General features: G+C 47.3%; 1 long non-coding RNA gene across 1 annotated transcript in view; it reads right to left on the bottom strand.

Moving 5' to 3' along the window:
• Positions 1 to 970: 970 nt before the first annotated feature.
• The window catches only part of LOC123378305, a 155,427-nt gene continuing 135,839 nt past the window's right edge, over positions 971 to 20,558 (bottom strand). The window contains exons 3-4 of the long non-coding RNA XR_006582557.1: positions 6,815 to 6,863; positions 971 to 1,163 (exon numbers count right to left, since the gene is read on the bottom strand). This is a non-coding gene — a long non-coding RNA (uncharacterized LOC123378305). The remainder of the gene's footprint in view (positions 1,164 to 6,814; positions 6,864 to 20,558) is intronic.

Here is a 20,558-nt window from a genome sequence, read left to right on the forward strand (position 1 = left end):
CCTCCACTCTCCCCTTCCTACTGGGGAGCTTAGAACGTCTCCCCCCCCCCCGAAAAGTAAATATGCCGTGTGATTTATATACCCCAAACCTTTCGCTGAACTCCATGCTATGGAGGAATAAAGCGGCTTCCCACACTCGATTACAATGTATGCAGAACCTTCCTGCTCTGGGATCTCAAACATTAATGAATGAATCATCCCCTGGTGAGGTGGGCAAGTAATTCCTATTGGACAGGTCTGGTGGCTGGAAGGTCATTGAGGTTTTAGGGCCTGATCCTGTGCCCACTGAAGTTGATGGGAATCTTTCCATTGGCTGCATTGGGCTGGGAATCGAGCCCTTTGAGACATGACCAGTTTCTGATCTAGTCCCTATCCCTAAAATGGGGAATTCCTTTAGAACTGGAATGAACTTTAGAAGTGCTCCCCTGGCATGCCCACTTGCATGCCAACGCCGTATGTTTTGCACATTGGACTGAGATGAGCTCATATATGCACTAATATGGAAGTAGCCCCTTGGTGTATTACGGCCTTCATACACGTATGTAACACGAATCTAATCAATGAGATACTTTCTGTTGATTCCAGCGGACATTGGGTCTGGCTGTTTGTAAGCAAGATACAAACGTGCTTTCCACCTGGGGAACCCAGAAGCCCTGATTCCCAGGCCCCTGCTTTAAGTATTAGACCACATTCACTCCTTGGGGCAGGAAGAAATTAAACGTGGGATGGGATCGGGTGAAGAGACAGCTCCTCAAGGAAACCCTTCTTTATGATTGTATTCCTTTGCTACTTTGAAGTTTGAAAGACAAATCCACTCTGACAATGAGCAAGAAAGCGCCACACATAAAGCCGATACAATGAGTCAAGCATGGTACCACTCTTGGTTTTATTTTAGCTTGGAGAACGTTAAAGAAAAACATCGTGCAGAGAGACCAAGGACGTCTCGTGGGTGCCACGTGAAAAAGGGTGCTTTCTTCTGGAACCAGATCTGGAGATCAATGCAAAGCAGTGTTCAATTGCTGCCATGAATTGCTGGTGGGATGAAGAGTTTGGCTAGGATTGGAAAGAGTGGGGAGACTTGTATCTTCCATGGTTGACTTTCCGCTTTTGGTCCCACTTCCCTCATACAAACAGTATCTAAAATGCAAGCTGTCCTCCTTCCCCTATGGAAAAATGCCATATAATTTAATAATAGTGACACAGACTTTCAAGCATCTCACAGAACTTTGTAGAGAATTGGATTCTTGCTAGAGAATTCTATAATATGCTCCAAAACCACCACCCAAAACCCCTTTTAGGATAAGATTTTTAGAGAAGCCTAGGGGATTTGGACACATCTATTAATTTTAATAGAAGACGTTATTATTTTATAGTGGTAGCAACTAGGAGCCCTAGTTATGGACCAATCCCACATTGTGCTAGGGGCTGAAGAAACACAGGACAAGTGGGTCTTTGCCCCAAAGAGCCGACAATCTCATCATAAGGCAAGAGGCAACAGACGGAGACAGAGAGTAGTGATGTAGCTAGGTTGGGTCTCTGCAGTGTGGAGCCCAGGCTGAAGTATGTTCTGTGCAGTTTGACTTCTCTGGAACCTGAACTAGCTAGGTTAAAGCTAGTTTGGGGGTGTCTACCTGAGCTATCACACCCAAGGACTGCAGTCTAGACAGACCCCGAGTGGCCTAAACTGCTTTGAAAATGTCAACTATAGAAAGGATTTCGCTCCCTTTTAAAATCCATAGGATTTTAGAGCAATTTCCATAGAACCCTATTAAATCCCTACAGAAATTCTATTGCTTTCAACCCTGGTATGTTCTAACAGACTTTCCCACAGCATATGTTCTTTTGCTGTCTAGAGTGGGAAATCTGTGGAGGCAGAACGAGAGAGACCCAGACGAAGGACGAGACAAGCCACAGTCACAACGTGTTCGGCACTGCTCCAGGATACCCTGTCTCTTTACAGCTGAAATTCTTCTGAAATCTACTGGTACTAACTAGCATTCATCACTCCAGCCCACAGCAATCTGTTGGTGGCGAAGTTCCACATCCAGCTGGTGACCTCCTGCCCTGAGAGGTTAAGACGGTTTTTATTCATGCTACTGAACTTGGCCTCGGAACGTTAATGTCATGCTTTTGCCTGGCTTTATTTCTTTTTTTCCCATGGAGGCTTAGAGTCTGTGGAATTTTTTCCAAGCAAGCAGGGCAGGAATGTGCCCGATGCGCAGGCTGTCCCAGATGACGGCTGTCCAGGAATGGCAAGAGGGTGACAGACTAACCCCAGCCAGGCTGCCGCTTTGCAGTGTTATCGATCACTGTTGGATTCTGCAAGTTACCTACTCTTTTGGCATGGCGACGGGAGAGGAAGGATGGCCCAGTGGTTAGGGCATTTAGCCTAGCACTTGGGAGACCTGGGCCCAATTCCCTGCTCTGCCACAAACTCCCTGTGTGGCCTTGGGCAAGTCACTTAGCCTCCGTGTGCCTCAATTCCCCTCTGTACGCTGGGGATAACAGCACTGTCCTACCTCACGAGGGGTTGTGATGCTAAATACATTAAAGACTGTGAGATGCACAGATACTCTGGTGATGGGACCCACATAAATACCCTGGATAGATAAGGTTGAAAAGGGTCGCTATTGGGATGGCACTTTTGGTTCTCAACTTATGAATGATTAGTGACCTGTTGCAGTCAGTCACTAGCCCAGGTTCTGGGTCCCTCCCACTTCACAGGGTTCCAGAACCCAGGCTCCAGCCTGAGGCCAAATGTCTACACTGCAATTAAACAGCCCCTTAGCCCAAGCCCTGCAAGCCTGAGTCAGCTGACATGGGCCAGCTGTGGGTGTTTCATTGCAATGTAGACGTACCCTTAGGGTATGTCCACATTACAACGTAAGCCCAGGGTTAGCAGAACTCAAGTTAGCAGACCCTGGCTTTGTTAACCTAGGGCTTGAGCGTCTATACGCCTTTGTAATCCCAGGTTGGGAATTGTTGAACCCAGGGTGCCAACCTGGGGCTCCAGCATCGACACTGCATTATGTGGGCTGGAGGCTGACCATCCATATCCCAGAGTTCTTTGTGCCCTCCCAAAATGTGCCCGCTCTAGCCCTTTGTTCATGGTGCAGCGTAGGAACATTTGACTGGCCACCAAACTGGATTGTCTAGAGGAAATGAAAGTTGGCTAGTGGGATACTTTTGGCGGACTCCCAGAACACGAATCCACTGGGGTTGCGTCTACACTGCAAAGCAATAGGGCTTGAACCCTGGGTCCCGGCTTGACTCAGGGTCAGACCATCCTCCTTTGTGGGCTCCCCAGCCTGGCTCCAGCCTGAGCCCATGAGCAGCCATGGACCAGCTGTGGGTGTTTTACTGCAGTGTAGACATATCCTTAGACTTCACACATGTCCATCCAGGCGGTCATCACTGTGGCAGCTGAGTACTTTCCAAAAGCAAACACCATAAGGATCTCTCTCTCTCTCTCTCTCTCTCTCTGCCCTTTTAAGGAACAGGAAAATGCAAATCCATTGTTCTTGGATTTTTTGTTTTATCTTTATTTCCACTTCACTCCAGGACAGAAGTCCCCCTTTTCCTTTTATCGGCTCATCTTTTTCATTATTTATATAGCCCCATAACTACATGCGATGCCACAGAATAGGGAAACCATTGACAAATAAATACACTTCTTTGAAAGGCTAAGAAATCAGAGGAAATCTCGGCTTTGAATGCTCCTGGACTTTGGAGAAGCTCAATTCCAGATCCACCCTTCACAGTTGACTTTTATCTCCACAATGGCCTGAATAGGACCCTCCCAGAGTTTGGGGAATCATAGAATCATAGAATATCAGGGTTGGAAGAGACCTCAGGAAGTATCTAGTTCAATCCCCTGCTCTAAGGAGGACCAACCCCAACTAAATCATCCCAGCCAGGGCTTTGTCAAGCCGGGCCTTAAAAACTTCCAAGGATGGGGATTCTACCACCTCCCTAGGGAACCCATTCCAGTGCTTCATCACCCTCCTAGTGAAATAGTGTTTGCTAATTTCTAGCCTAGACCTGGGAAGTTCAGATCAACACCTGGATCTGCACATTGTGACTCAGGTGCATCTTTAGGTACACTCTGAAGGCAGGAGCTCGGGTAACTAAGGACAGTAGTAGGTGCCATAAATGGTAGTCTTCATAGAAGAGGTGTGGGAGAGGGAGAACATTGGTTAGGAGGCTGTTCTGAGCAGACAGGGCAGCAGGGAGGAGGGCACCAGTGCAGATGTAGGGGAAGGAGGCAATGGGAAAAGCTAGGAGAGAGGAGATGCGGGTAGAAATGAGGCAGCTATAGATGCAGATGTCAGCTGGGAGACACAGAACCCCAGGATCTTGTCTGCTAGTATGAATCCTCCTGATTGCTGAGATTTGGGAAATGGGTGGAAACAGCACGTTGAGCCTGATTTACTTTGCCCCACGTCTCGTGTCGCCCTTTCAACTGGCACAGGGCACCCCAAATCGGAAAGGGTGAAAATGCCACCAAACACGCAGGGCAGTGGTGAACCAGGGCCCTTGGCAAGAGACAGGCACTGAAGCCAAATCCAGTGTAACAGTGGCCACGTCTCTCACCATGTTTGTTTCTGTCTGGACTGAGAAAGGAAATGTTCTGGGAAGATGATCTGGCATTTTTCTCTTCTCTCCTCCCATCCCTTCTCCCCACACATGCATTCCAAAGAGTTATACACTAGATAAGCAGCACTGCTGGCTGGCTGACTACTGGATAAACGTTATGGACCATCTGGGAACTTATAAAGCCTGCAGGATATGAGTAGGGGCTGAGCTGGTATCCTGTGTCTAAATACCAACACAGCTGTTTGGGGCAGGAAAGGGAAACCCCCCAAGGAGCCATGGCAAGGGCTCTTCTTTACGATGGAGATTATTTCTGAATTATTGAAGTGTTTGTGACGCCTCGGTTCGAGCCCATGAAACGAGATGCCCTCTCACGGAAGGTGCTGTGGCCGCAGCAGCAGACTCAAAGGGTTTTGTTTATAGCCATTGGAAAATGCGTGCGTGCATGCAAGTGTTTAAATGACTTGAGATGCACGAACGATATATCATCTGCTGCCCCTGGAAAGAACTCAACACGCTTAAAAGAAAGGGGTTCTTGGAAGACATCAGTTTTCCCATACTCTGAGCAGAACCAGCTTTCACCACCCTCCCGTGTTATGTGGAGAAGAATGCCCTGGCTTGGCACCATAATGGGCTTTTAACAGGTGAACCAGACTGCTGGGGTCAAAAAAAGAACATCTATGTGCGCTTTCGATGGTTTCTATATATACAAGAAATACAATCGGGGTCTCTCGGACAGAGGGAGTTCAGACTAAAATAAACAGGGTTTCCTTAGTCACGTCTGGAGATCCTCGTTAAAATTCTTTCTGCTCGAAATCTCTCAGACCCAAAGGAGCAAATTTACCCCTGGCGTGACACTGGGTAGTGGCGTTGCACCAGGCACGAAGTCAGCCTTTGGTGACAGTCCCTAAACAGCCCTGTAGCAGGGTGCTGGTGCAAAAGCACCTAATTACCCCTGCTCAGCCAGCTCCAAGCAAGGGAAATAGATTGGGGCTGGTGAAACAGACCTGATGCCTGGCCTGGGGATTGGTTCCACCTGCGGGCCTGACAAGCCAGCAGTGATAAGGACTAGGAGCCAGAGGAAAAGGTCAGACTCCTAGCTGTGGGCTGACTGCAGGAAAAGAGAGGGAACTAACCCTGTAAGCCTTGTATATAGCTCAACACTGGGGGTGGGAGAACTCTGTGTGTGTAAATAAAGCTACGGGTGCTGCATCACTGAAAGCCTCCCTGCACTTTCCAGGGGCAGCCAGCGGGCTCTGGAAGAGGGGCGTGACAGACACCCTGTCACAAGCCCATTTACAATTACATTTGCTAACGTGCTGGATTCTTTACACTGCTCAAACTATTCAGTGTCGTGCGTATGACCATGTCGCCTCCTTGTGGCTGGGCTCAGAGAGCACAGCATGCTGCCTACTTTTAGAGGTTTGTCATTATGTTACATTAGGGTAGTGCCAGCTACAAATACATAGTAAGAGAGAGTCCCTGACCTAAGCAGCTTACACTCTAACTAGACAAGAGAGATACAGTGGGGGAGAAACTATTATCCTCATATTACAGATGGGGAACAGAGGCACAGAGCGATCAAGTGACATGACCAAGGTTATTCAGGGCAGAGCTGGGAATTAAATGCAGATCTTTGGAGTCCCCCTTTGCTTCCTTACCCCTAAGTTCAGCCTTCCTCTCTAACTCCCTTGCCCTTCCTGTGTCCTAAGTTAAGTGCACGTTTGTATAAAAAGGGAACTGTTTTTACACAAGGCCCAGATCCTACTGGTACAAGAGGTTCTGTTCATACACACGTCAAAACAATGAGAACTTGTGACAAGATGACACATATTCATCTGCTGTCGTTAGTTCTTACTACGTGCTAAGTAGTTTATGCATCAGCCATACACCTCCAATTCCAGGGAAGCTCTCAGCCAAGAGAAAAATCAACCATCAGGTGTGCCATTTCCAAATAACATTTGAATATCAAATGCTGCGGACTTACATTTGCAGAGGTGTCTTTCCAAATAGCTTCTGTAGCCTCCAACCCACTGACAATACCTTTCAGACAGAGCAACTGAAGAAAAAATTCAGATGCAGTTCAAGTCTAGAGTTTTATTTCTCCCTGAAACGCTTATGTATTCCGACTGCTGTACTTTTTGAACAACCCTTCAAAGGGAGACAGTAGAAGAAATAATTATTATCCAAGTAGTAGGCTGAATATTTATAGGATAATCACCTTTCCAGAAGTAGACCTCCACCATGCCCTGGCATTGATGACTTCAATTCTAGGCGGAAAAAAATATTGAGATGAGCAGGAAATCCAAATGCATTTCAAATTAACGTAGCTTCCCTGAGATCTAAAAATAAAGTCATATCCAATCCAAAAAAGGATAATAATTATAATAAGGAAAATATGGGCAAGAGAGAAGCAGATGCTTTTGTATTTTTGGATGATTGTGAGCTGCTCCGAGTGAAGATAATCCAGAACTTGCCTTTATTTGCAATCATGTTCATCATAAAATCAACCGGCTCGTGTATTATGACAGAATGTGCTTCAGAAGCCCAGTTGGAGATGGTGAACAGGAGCTGACAATGTAACACTTCTGTGGTCATTAAAGTTAGACACAGAATTATGATTATTGTAGAACAGAGAAGCTTTAACTGAGATGAAGGCCCCAGTGTGCTAGGTTCTAACCACACGCAGTAAAGGTCAGTCCCTGCCCTGAAGAGCTCCAATCTAAACTGACAAGAGAGACAAAGGAAGTAGTAGTGTCCTGATTTACAGAGGTGGAACTTAGGCACTGAGAGATTAAGCGGTTTGTCCGAGGTGCCAAAGGGAGTCCATGGAACAGCCAGGGATAGACTCCAGATGTCCCAAATCCTAATCCAGTCCCTTAACCTGCTTGAGACCAGGGCTTGATTTTTTCTATCTATTTTTCTAAATGTTCAGGACCTTAAGTTGCTCTCCCACCATGTCAGTTATCTGTAACTGTGGGAAAACAAGACAAAGACAAAGTGCCTGCATGTATTCTCCCATCTCATTTGAAATGTCTCATGAGATGGCTCTTCCACCACTGTCCTGGGGAAGACTGTTTTACAGATGGAAAGATCTCACTGTTAGCAGCTGGATTTGTTTACTGTCTTTAAGAGCCGAACCCTTCTCTTACAGTGGCAGGCACATAGCAAAACTGTCCCCGTTCTCTCTGAATGTAGGGTGAAGGCTGGGCATTTCACGATTTTATCTGCTCAGAACGTGAAGGCACCGCTAGGCAAGACAAGACAACGTTTGGATGAATCATAGCCTGATCTAGGACAATAAATCCTCAAACATTATCCAGCCTGTGAATTAAACCTCCTTCCAGAATGTAGATGAAAGATGATATATAATTGCAATGTACCAAGTGTATATCAGGAGACTTGTTCATTCCCTCTGGGGCACCGTTCTCACGTTCTTATGACCAAACTCCTCAATGGAAATTTCCATTGTAATATGGACTATAGGAGACTTCTGACACCCCTTGTTATTCCAGTCCTTCCTCCCCCACCCCAGCTCTATCCTCAGTCCTGATATTTCCAGCACCCACTGCTATTCCCCCACCCCCTTATCACACATTTCTCGTCCCTAATGCATTCAGCTTTGTCAATATGCATGGCTCCTGTCCAGCTGTGCACCGTGGCTAATTGAATCCCAGGTGTCTCCACGGCAGGACCGATCATTCCCACCCAGGCAGAAAGGTACCAGACTGTGTGGTGACTCTAGGATGTTGCCCTGTGAGTGCAAGAAATCTTCCAAAGTCTTTCATATGATCTGAGCAACTGATTCTTTCAGCCAGCATAGAGACTGAAAACAGCACACCCCATCCTTCACCTGAAGGGAACGCGTCTAATTCAGACACCGGCCCTTTAACCAAACATAGGTTTCTGGGAGTTGGAGTATTCCCGATAGGGGGAAGGTCAGGATCCCCCACCGAGAGCTTATCATGCTTTAGAGAGACTTGCTGCCCTTGTCAGGATAGAAGAGTGGGATTAAGAGACTCTTAAAGGGGCTTTTTGCTGGATGAGATTGAGAACGCAATGCAAGCGCTATTACGCAGATGGGGAAATCCCTGGGCTGCAGATGGATTCGGCCTGGAATCTGATAAGCCATTTAGAGCACCCGTTGGCTTCCCATTCCATTAAATTGCTTTGCAGCTTGGTGTCTGGCCCAAGTGCTTCTGAAAGAGAGCTGCAAATGTCACGGTGTAAGGAGGGGGAGGGGGCTTCTGTGCATTTGCTTAGACCTGTTCCCGTGTAGAAACTGAGTTGGGTGAGGCATTAAAATAACATCCTTAGCTGGGCTAGAGCATGCGTGGTGGTCTGCCCTCTACTGGACAGAATCCCGACTGCTCAGCTGTGTTTCATAGGCTCTGTCCTGGGAACAGCTGGCAGCTATTTAGGCTTAGCTCAAGTGGCAGGAGGACCTGAGTTCTGAGAAATCGAGGTCTGCAGAACAATGACAACCGTGAAGTGCTCACCAGCTTCAGATTTCATGCAACAAAGAAAACTCCTTCCAAATCTTTTGTCCAAGCCTCCACTGGAGCCTTTAGGCAGGGGCAGACATAGTCAGGGCACTTTCCTCAAATCCATCTACACCGCCTGCTGCTGGCTTGGGCCGGAAGCGCCAGAAATATTGCAAGGAAGAAGAGTTGTGTCTTCTGCTCTTTGCACAAGCAAAACAATATGAAGAAACCACACAAGCACTGTTGGGTCCCAAATGACCATGTAGCATCCCAGGCTCAGCTACATACATCTTGCTGCCCTGACTGGTTTCGGGTGGCTTCTAAAACACAAAACATGGTGAGCGCCATTAGACGGCTTGCAAACTATTAAAAGGGATACTACCTAATTCTTATATATTACAAGAAGGCTGAGCAGGAGGCGTTAGTTGGAAGCAGAAAGTATGAGAGGGCGACATCGATGGGCTGAGCTGGCAAATCGAGTGGCTTTTGTGTGGCCTCACAATTCCATACAGTACTCATGAACTTCAGGGCCATAAGAGTGTCCCTAGTGAAGTAGGGCTGGACTGGTAGCCCATGCACAAGAGACGGGAAGTCAGGAGCCATGGCTTCTATTCGATGTTCTGCTGTGGACTCACATAAGCCCCATCATAGTGCCTTATTTTGCCCACCTTTAAAATGAAGACAATGATACTCTCGAGGGTGCTGTGAAGACTAGTTAGTGATTGTAAAGTGCAATGACTTTGTCATATTAGAAGGGGCCAGTATTACACCAGTGTGGTCCTTCAATATCATAACGCTGATTTTCCTCTGTCTCTCCCGTTCTCTCTCTTTCTTTTTCACTATAACTTTCCCAAAGCCTAAACGTGATTCTCCTCATGCATGAACAACTGCCTTCAAAAGCCAGATCTCAGGCCAGAGCCTCCTGGAAAGAAGTCAACTTCTCTGAAGGCTGTTTTCATATATTTGTCGTTATCAGTCCCATCACAGATCACAGTGCATTGGGGTTTGTGGTTTTACAGCCGATGGCAGGTTGCCTGCATATCTTAGAGCTGAAATGCAAAAAGAAGCCAAGCATGAAGACAATATCTGCTTGATGCTACATGCCTTCCCAGGGCTAAAAGATAAGAGATATCGCTTGCACATAGCTAACCTGTTACCTCAAGAAAACAAAGCAGCTTTTAACTGTGGTTTGGTTTAACTCTCCTCTTGCTAAACAAATACATTGAAAAATTCAGCGCTGAACACACAGCGATATAGAGCCAGATCATCAGCTGGTGTAACATTGACTTCAGTGGAGATACAATGATTTATTCCAGCTGCGGGGATGGCTCAGATACCATAAAATGCTGTCTTGGGAGCAAACAATGGTCCATCTAGTCCTGTACCTTGTCTCAGGGGGTGGCCTGTGCCGGATGCTTCCAAACAAGGTGTAAAACCCATTTATAATGCCGCTAATGGTACTATAGACTATCCTCTGGGTAGGTGACATTTGTTCTTGACTCCAGCTGGGGAACATTTTATGAGCTGAAGCACAAGGACTGACAGCCATTGTAATGTTCAGCCTCAGTAAATTGCAGGTGATTTTCTTATCACCAAATCATAGAATCATAGAATATCAGGGTTGGAAGGGACCTCAGGAGGTATCTAGTCCAACCGCCTGCTCAAAGCAGAACCAATCCCCAACTAAATCATCCCAGCCAGGGCTTTGTCAAGCTTGACCTTAAAAATCTCTAAGGAAGGAGATTCCACCACCTCCCTAGGGAACCCATTCCAGTGCTCCACCACCCTCCTAGTGAAAACATTTTTCCTAATATCCAACCTACCCCCCACCCCGCCACAACTCGAGACCATTACTCCTTGTTCTGTCATCTGCCACCACTGAGAACAGCTGAGCTCCATCCTCTTTGGAACCCCTTTTCAGATAGTTGAAAGCAGCTGTCAAATCCCCCCTCATTCTTCTCTTTTGAAGACTAAACAATCCCAGTTCCCTCAGCCTCTCTTCATAAGTCATGTTCTCCAGCCTCTAATCATTTTTGATTGATATGAGTCTGTTCTTTTTCTTGAAACTTAATATTAGCCTCGGGAACATCCTGAAGCAATGAGTTCCACAGGATAATTAGTTTGGTTGCATGAAAACATTCCCCTGCATGCTTTAAAATCTGTTGCCTTTTAATTTCAGTGAACACCAGATGATACACTTGGAGCTGCACTCCTAGTGCGGTGTTATCCCAGTCGCTTCCGATAAGCAACAGGCGAATACTGCAAAAAGTTACTGTGGAAAGTTCATTTGAATAAACATGTGAATTGCCTTGGCTGGGTCAAGTAATTGAGACCATGTCTGCACTAGCGAGCTCCCAGCAGCACAGCTGTGCCAGTGCAGCTGTAAGATCGCTTGTGTAGCCGCTCTGTGCCGACAGGAGAGAGAGAGCTCACTCATCAACATCATAAAACCACCTCCATGAGTGGCAGTAGCTAGGTCGGCGGGAGAAGCAAAAATGGTAGTGTAGACAAGCCCTCACTCGCATCACATTCACAGAAACTGCATGTGTTGCGTGAGTGGACTGTCCTAGCCCCAGAGAGGACAGCCAGAGCTGTGTGTTTTATTAAATTGCCCTGTGCCAGGGCTCTGGCTAGGGGTGAGGCATGGTCTTAGGTGAGATGGATGCAGTTGTGATGGGTACCCTCTTGGCCAATGCACCAGGGACTGAACAGAGGACATCCAGAGCCAAATAGCCTGAGCTTCTAAAAAGCCAGGCTTAGTCCCGGGGGTGGGGGGTGAGTAACAACTCATATCAGCGATCGATCCAGCGGGGATCGATTTATCGTGTCTACTCTAGATGCGATAAATTGACCCCCGAGCGCTCTCCCTTCGACTCCTGTACTCCAACGCCGCGAGAGGCGCAGGCGGAGTCGATGGGGGAGTGGCAGCAGTCGACATATCTACCTTAAAATATTCAACTCCTTCTGGGGTCAAAAAGGACAAAATCATCACAATAAAAGAGCCTGCAGCCCCCCCCCCACCCCGCCCAGCTCAGCTTCAGTCCCCTTCTTTATAAGCAGACTCCCAATGGGCTGTCTCACTGGCAGCACCTGTGCTGCAATCAACCCAACCATCCAGATCAGGTCTGTTCTCTTACTGTGAAGACACCACGATCTAAGTACGACTTATTCACGTGGCTGAAGTTATGTAAGTTAGATTGATCCCCCTCCCCCTCCCAGTGTAGACCACGGCTTTGTGGCACCTTAGGCCTGGTCTACACTAAGAGGGGGGTCCATCTAAGATATGCAACTTCAGCTATGAGAATAGCGTAATTGAAGTCGACGTATCTTAGATCAACTTAGAATCACTTACTTCACGTCCTCACGGCACGGGATCGACGGCCGCCGCTCCCCCATTGACTTTGCTTCCGCCTCTTGCCAAGCTGGAGTTCAGCAGTCGACGGGACTGCGATCGGGGATCAATTTATTGCATCTACGCTACATGCAGGGGCGGCTCCAGGGCCCAGCACGCCAAGCGCGTGCTTGGGGCGGCATGCCGCGGGGGGCGCTCTGCCGGTCGCCGGGAGGGCGGCAGGCGGCTCCGGTGGAGCATCCACAGGCATGTCTGCAGGAGGTCCACTGGAGCCGCGGGACCGGCGACTGGCAGAGCGCCCCCTGCGGCGTGCCGCCGTGCTTGGAGCGGCGAAATGGCTAGAGCCGCCCCTGGCTACATGCGATAAATCGATCCCTGATAGATCGATCGCTACCCGCCGATCCAGTGGGTACTGTAGACGTACCCTTAGAGACTAACACATTTATTTGGGCATAAGCTTTTGTGGGCTAAAACCCACTTCATCAGATGCATGGAGTGAAACATACAGTAGGGAGGTATAAATACACAGCACATGAAAAGATGGGAGTTGCCTTACCAAGTGGGGGGTCAGTGCTAACGAGCCAATTCAATTAAGGTGGAAGTGGGCTATTCTCAACAGACGACAAGAAGGTGGTTACATGGTCACATGTACATATTCATACTGTGTAATTTAGTGCCAAAGCTCTCCCCGTGTGACAAACTAACCCAAAGAAGCTGCTCTTTCCCCAGAACGAAAGTGTCCCTGGCGTGGGATGATACTGGTAGAAATATCCTGGTTTAAATTCACCCCTTCACTTACGCTGAAAAAAATCATTTAGAGAAAGCCCATGTCAGCAGGCACAGATCAGAATGGTCCACAGAGGCAGGGAATTGGTTAACACGGCCATTCAGCACTGTGTATAACCTCTAGGTGTGGGGTGATTCCATCTGTGTAGGAATCTCTGGATGCTAAACATCAAGCTAAAGATTTGGCCAGCTACTAAATAAGAATTTGGACAACAAGCATGCTGCCGAATTTGGCTTAACATCTGAAAAGTGTTTTAAGAGTTTAAGACTCTTAAATTGCTGTAACTCTTGCGATTTAAACTCTTTTGCTGCTCCAGAAGAGTTAAGGTGGTTTAAGAATTTCGAGGACTTAATTCCTTAAACCAGTTTAACGTCTTAAAGTGGCGCATGCTGGTTTAAGAAGCTGAACCAGTTTAAACTGGGTGAAATTCAGTGGTCTTGTGCTCTGCAGGAGGTCAGACTAGATGTTCACAGTGGTCCCTTCTGGCCTTGGAAGCTATGAATCTGCATGAAACCTGTATGTGTTTCAAGGCCAAACGGTAGCCAAATAGAGGCTGGAATTGTGTGCCACTCCAAGCCACTTCAGGTATTCAGTGTGGCAACATCCAGGCCCATCCCTAGCCATTTTGGTGCCCCACACACCCCACAGTGGGGGGGGGACTGTGTGGGGCCCCAGGCCTCCGTGGGGGGCTGGCCCCAGGCCTCTGCGGGGAGAGGGATGGGAGTAAGGGGGGAAACTGCCCCCTGGCCCCAGCCCGCTCCGCTCTGCTCCCCTGGCTCCCAGCCTTGGAGGGTGGGGGGAACTGCCCCCCAGCACTCGCCAGCAGCACGGCTGGCAGCCAGGGAAGTGGAGCAGCCTGGGGCTGGGTCGCTACACTTGCCATGCGGTGACTGCAGGCCCGTCCCCTGCAGCCATCCTCAGGGGAGCGGGGGCGGGGCTGGGGCCCCAAATTCCCTGGTGCCCTACGCAGCTGCGTTCTTTGCATATGGGTAAGGACGGCCCTGTCAACATCCGTTCATTCTGGTGCTTATTTGTTCTTCTTATCTTCCAGATCTCTCTTGAAAACCTACGTACACCTCTACCCTGATATAACGCAACCCGATATAACACGAATTCGGATATAACGTGGTAAAGCAGTGCTCCGGGGCGGAGCGGGGCTGCGCACTCCGGCGGATCAAAGCAAGTTTGATATAACGCAGTTTCACCTATAATGCAGTAAGATTTTTTGGCTCCCGAAGACAGCGTTATATTGGGGTAGAGGTGTATTTTGTGTAGCCTTCGATTGCATCTTAACTACAGCATGACACTGTCTCCAGGAGTACTGAAAAACAGGGACACATTTTTGACCAGCTTGCAGCTGTTGTCCCGCTCTGACGCCGCAATATAAAAATGCATAATGCATGTCGCAGTTCGTTTGTCTATCGCACCATGAGTGGGCTTAGGTCCCATTCCAGATTTTTGAACACAGGCATTGCCAGACAGGTTCACAGGCAAGGTCCATCTCGTTCAGCGTCATCTCTGATGGTGGCCAGCGACAGATGCTTCAGAGAAAAGTGCTATAAATCCTTCAGCAGGCAGCTGTGGGATAATCTGCCCTCAGGGAAGTCTCTTAGCCTAATAGTCAGAGACGGGCATAAGCCCTGAAGCATGAGCATTACTTTAAAAAAAAATTAAAAAAAATGAAAGACAATATTTACCATTATAACTCTAGATATTTTTGTTCACCATATAAAAGTTCACTAGCTCTTTGAATTTTGTGAAATCCTGGGCCTCAGTGACATCCTGTGGCGGTGAGTTCCACAGTCTAATGACAAAAATGTATCCTTTGATGAACTTCAAATTTACCACCTTTCATTTTCACTGAATGTCCCCTTGTTCTTGTGTTATTGAGTGGCAAGGACAACAATGGTTCTTGGTTACCTTCTCTAGACCAGTCATGATTTTCTGTACTTCTCTTATTCCTATCCTTGCTAAGGTAAACAATCCCAGTCATTCCACTCTCTTTTCATGTGAGCTCATTGAGAGTTTTGGGTGCTCAGTGCCTTTGAAAATAGATCACTTTGATTTAAATGCTCACATATATAACTAGGGGTCAAACTTTAGGCCTCCAGCTTTGAAAATGGAGGGTCCTCCCCGCTTTGCCCTAAGGATCCTAACTGTATTGTTCATGTCCAAGTACAGTTCTGAAGAGCAGGGATGTTGCCCTGGAAAGACCTACAATGAGCTACACACGCCCATGGTGCTAAGCAAGTAGTAATCTAACAATATTTAGCCTCAAACCTAAATTTTTAACCCACAATATTGCAAATCTTGGTTTCTCTGTCCTCATCTGGGCATACGAGCGTTTTGCCGGAGTAGAGACTGAGAGAGCGGCTCCAGGATTTGTCTCTGAAACGTTTTATTTAAATACCGCTGTTTTTATCAGCTCTGGGAAAGGACTTGGGTTGGTTTTATGAATCACCCAACTGTGTATCCCCGCTCAGTGCTGAGGGTACTGTCATGGCTCCTGAGCCCATTATAACATGCTTTCCTCTGGCCTCACAGACACAGCCCCGTCCGACTTGAAGGAAACTCTCTAAAGGAAGTGCGGGAGTCAGGTTTCTAAGGACGGTCAATGACCGGATCGTCTTGTACAGAAAACAAAACAAACTCTGGCTTTCTATTGTATTATAATCAAAGGTTCCCTTTTTAATGAGTCCAATTTCTAGTCAAATGGAACTTGAACGACCCAAGTGAACGCGAGGGAAGAGGAGGTGGCAGGGGGAATTTAAATGAAAAGCTTCCTCCCTGGGGACTGGAAGACTCCAGAAATTAGTAACAGGATATGGACCTTTCGCCTCTAGGTCACCAGTTCAAATGCATCGGACAGCGAATGGTGTTTGATAGTTGTTACACTCTGCTTAGTGCCCCCTCAGTGCACACTGCGTTTGGTGGGTGTCCATCCCAGTCCCATGCAGAATCCAGGTCACGAAACCCAGGAATCTCCTTCTCAGTCTCAATGTGAACTCGCCGCCCTCCGTGTCAAAATCAGCTCTGCAGCAGCAAATTTGGATTCACTCGTTCATGCCTGCGTGGGAGTTTGGACATACAGCTCAGTAGGCCGAATCCTGCTCCGCTGGAATCAGTGGGAGTTTTCCCAGTAAGAGCAGGAGTGGGCCCCGTACATGGGCTGAGTATTATTATGAAGTCACGAGCAGAGAAGGTCCAATATTCACCTGGAAGAAGTTGATTTGGATTTGGGCCTTTCCCCCGGCCCCCAGTTTGGGAGTTATTTACAAACCGAACATGATTTTTTTCCAAACATTTCACTGGATGAAATCCTGGCCGCACTGAAGTCAGTGGCAAAACCCCCAGTAGAACCAGGATTTTCGTCTTAAAAGTTGGGCAAATATTACACTCCTATTGGATGCACACCTCTTCTTGTAAAGTGTTTGCAGGCATGGGGCTCCTTCCAGGATTCGACACCCTGTGTATACCCTCTTTGACTGGCCACCTAAATTAGACGGCGTGGTTTCTGTTCCCTGTTTGGATGACCTAACCTTTATAGAGTGGAGCAGTCCCGGAAGAAAGCACATTTTAAATTGCTTCCTTGCTCCATGTTACACAAGAAAGAGCACAACAGTGTACCAAAGCACATACAGTTGTCCTGCCTGCTCCAACAGCTGGCTTTGAACCTGGGACCAAAAAGCATAAATCACAAGCAGCTTGCACTAAAAGGACCAACTCCATTTGCACTAGGGGCAGTTCTAGTTCCAGCCACTAGAGGGGGACTTTGCTAGTGCATAAGAACATAAGAACGGCCATACCGGGTCAGACCAAAGGTCCATCCAGCCCAGCATCCCGTCTGCCAACAGTGACCAATGCCAGGTGCCCCAGAGGGAGTGAACCTAACAGGTAATGATCAAGTGATCTCTCTCCTGCCATCCATCTTCATCCTCTGACAAACAGAGACTAGGGACACCATTCCTTACCCATCCTGGCTAATAGCCATTAATGGACTTAACCTCCATGAATGTATCTAGTTCTCTTTTAAACCCAAGTTACAGGCAGATCCCAGTTGCAACAGCACCTCGATTCCTTCCTCGGTGAGCAAGGGAGTTAGATGTCAACCATAGTTAGTGGCAGTCTAGCAGAGTTTACATTCAATTTTCTCTTCTCATATCGCCATCTGTCAAATATGGCCAGGGAAACACTTTGCCGGCAAAGACATTTGTTCCCACTGGAATATGCTTGTTTGTGCCTCAAAAGGCACACTCATTGGAATAAAAGCTCCACCCCCAACCTTAGGGCAGAAATAAAGTGGTCACACTAATATTTGTGGCACAGTGAATACAAGAGGAATGCACAGGCACAGTCAGAGCCGGTCATTCATTTGTCAGGTTTCAGAGTGTTAAGGCCAGAAAAGACCATTATGAGCATCTAGTCTCACCGCCTGCCTACACATGGCACAAAACCTCACCTACCAATTACTACCTGGAGCCCATTAACTTGTGCCACAGCCATCCCCTGGGCCAATACAGCAAGATTGAACCAGGAACCTCCAGAGCCAAACGCATGAGCTTGAGCTAAAGCTACGTACCTAGGGGCTGTATCAATTCATATGCTTTGTGGATGGGAGCAGAGGGAGGCCTGGTAACACACATTCTCCAATAGGTTGCACTTGAACTAGAGCGTATCTTCTAGAAATACATCCAGTCTTGATGTCAAGATTCCAAGGGATGGAGCATCTCTTTGGAATTTGTTCCAGTGGCTAATCCTTCCCTGTTAAACATGTTCCTCTTATTTCCACGCGGAGCCTTGCAGCCATCAGATCCTGTTATGTCTTTGCAGATCAAAGAACCTTCTCAGACTGGATAGCTTCTCCCTGCACAGGTATTTAAATCATCGCTTAGCCCTCTAGTGAGTAAGCGAAGTAGATTGATCTCCGTTAGCCTTTCACTGTAAGGCATGTTTTCCCGACCACAAATCATAGAATCATAGAATATCAGGGTTGGAAGGGACCACAGGAGGTCATCTAGTCCAACCCCCTGCTCAAAGCAGGACCAATCCCCAATCCCTCTTGTGGATCTTCTCTGAACCCGCTTTCATTTTTCAATCTACTTTTTAAAGTGTGGACACCCGAACTGGACACACATTCCTGTCTCACCAATAATCCAGAGCTGGGTTTGGAGAACATGTTCACAAACTTTTCCCAGCTCCAGTGGTATCTGGCGGCACATACTGATCTTTTTTATTAATGTCATGCGCTTTGACTAAATGTACTTGCCATGGGAATATCTTCCGAAGCTCCCTCATGAGACATCCAGTGGCTCTTTGCTGAATGCAGAATGCACAAAGAGAGGTGACAAGGGGTTAAATGCCTCTTAGCATTGCGGGACATACAGCAGCCTTCAATCAACAAGATATTTCTCATGGATTGGTGACAAATTCCATTGCCTGTAGGATGTTCCCAAGATGTTGGAGCCCTGTCTAAGCTGGAGAGGTGTGGCACCTGCTTCCTAAGGGCTGTACAGGGTTTGGAATCCTCCATATTCACACTCTACAGGGCCAATCCACTAGAACAGCCTGATTGTCCTCCTCTTTGTATCAAGGAGGAAGATTTTCAGACTGTAACCTGCGCTGAAGGGCTCATGTTACAATCTCTTGTGTAAGGGGCTCCCTGCATGGTTTATTGTCAAATGAGGTTTACAGCTGTCACCGTCATTCTTCTGTGATCATCTTGGATTTCAGGGGTGATTCTGCCCCCTGCAAGGAGTTACCTTGGGGGATGCTAAAGAAGCCCCCCAAATAATACTAGCTCAGTGGTTCCACATTTAGGTCATAGAAACTGCAGGGGAATGTTTGCTTTATACATTTTAAACTGAGAACTATATCAATTCCTATTTCTTTTATTATTAGTCTTCGTTAAAAAAAAACCACACACACATTTTGGGCTGAATTTGATCAGACAACGTCCTTTGAACACAAAGAGGGAATTGATACTCCAGTTGGACAATATCACAGATTATTTCCTGTCTGTGTTTTGACTGTCCTGTTCTAACAGCTTCCAAGCCCAACAGACAGTCAATGAATAGAAACAACCCACAGCTACTATTCCTGATATCCATGCTACTGAAATAATAAAAAGCAATGAAACCACAGCCTGCCTAGCGCCGAAAGGAGCCATCCAAAGCCAGAATCAATCTGAGTCTCACTGTATCTTGCATTTGTTCAACCAAAGGTTTTTGGGTTTGATGCAGGTATTACCAGGTGAAGTACTATGGCCCATGTTATTGAGAAGGTCAGACTCAATCAGAATGGTTCCGTCTGGCCTTAAAACCTAAGAATACTAGACACTACTGGTTCCAAAATGGGTCTGAAGATCATGAGTGATCCAGAAAAGACCTGCAGATGGTCTGCAGAGAACTGGATGCTCCTTTTTTTCCAGCAGCTGCATCACTTCAACAGCAAGTCACATAAATGTAATACTTTCCTAGGCTCACTTTTCCATGTAAGACTTCATGCAGGGATATCACATGGCCATGAATGGGAGAGGAGGCTGGTATGTGCAATTGTAAAAGTGAGGTCCATGTGATTAGTCTAGATGTATTGGGGCTGGGAGAGGGAGGGATTTGTTTTCCTCTGAAGCATCGGAGATCAGCCACAGCTGGAGACGGGACAGCAGATGGTGCTCTGGGGTTGTACACAGACTCCTGTTTCTAGATGCCTGGCTGACTGGTTCTTGTTCACATGCTCAGGGTCGTACTGATCATCAGATTTGGGGTTGCAGAGGAATTCTCCCCCACATCCAGTGCACAAGGGCCCTGTTTTTTCCCCCCTTCCTCTGCAGCATCAGATGTGGATCACCCGCTAGATCAGCTGGGCATATCTCCCCGCATCCATTGCCTACCACTAGAGGGGCCAGAGGCCTTAATGGCACTAAAGTCCCAGTTTCAAGTGGGATTTATATCCCATAGACGTTCAATGAGACTGAAGTCCCTTTTGAAAATGGGACTTAAGTGCTTTTGAGAATGATTTGTACTGTCGGAGCCCATTGTGCTTAGGGCCCTACAAACACAGAGTGAAAGACACTCCCTGCCCCAAAGAAGATGGGGTCAGTACAAGCATTGTGAGATGGATAAGGAATTGGCTTACCGCGGAGAAGGCAATGGGTTGTGCTGAGAAGTGAATTATCAGACTGGAGAGAGGTTGCCAGTGGAGCGGAACAATCTTAGTCAATATTTGTATTAATGGCCTGGGCACAAAAAGTAGGAGTGGTCTAATGAAATTTGCTGATGATACAAAATTGGGAGGCATCATTAATACAGAGGAGGATCGGAATATAATACACAGGAACATCTGG

The sequence above is a fragment of the Mauremys mutica genome, chromosome 10 (genome assembly GCF_020497125.1).
Source record: "Mauremys mutica isolate MM-2020 ecotype Southern chromosome 10, ASM2049712v1, whole genome shotgun sequence".
NCBI lineage: Eukaryota > Metazoa > Chordata > Testudines > Geoemydidae > Mauremys > Mauremys mutica.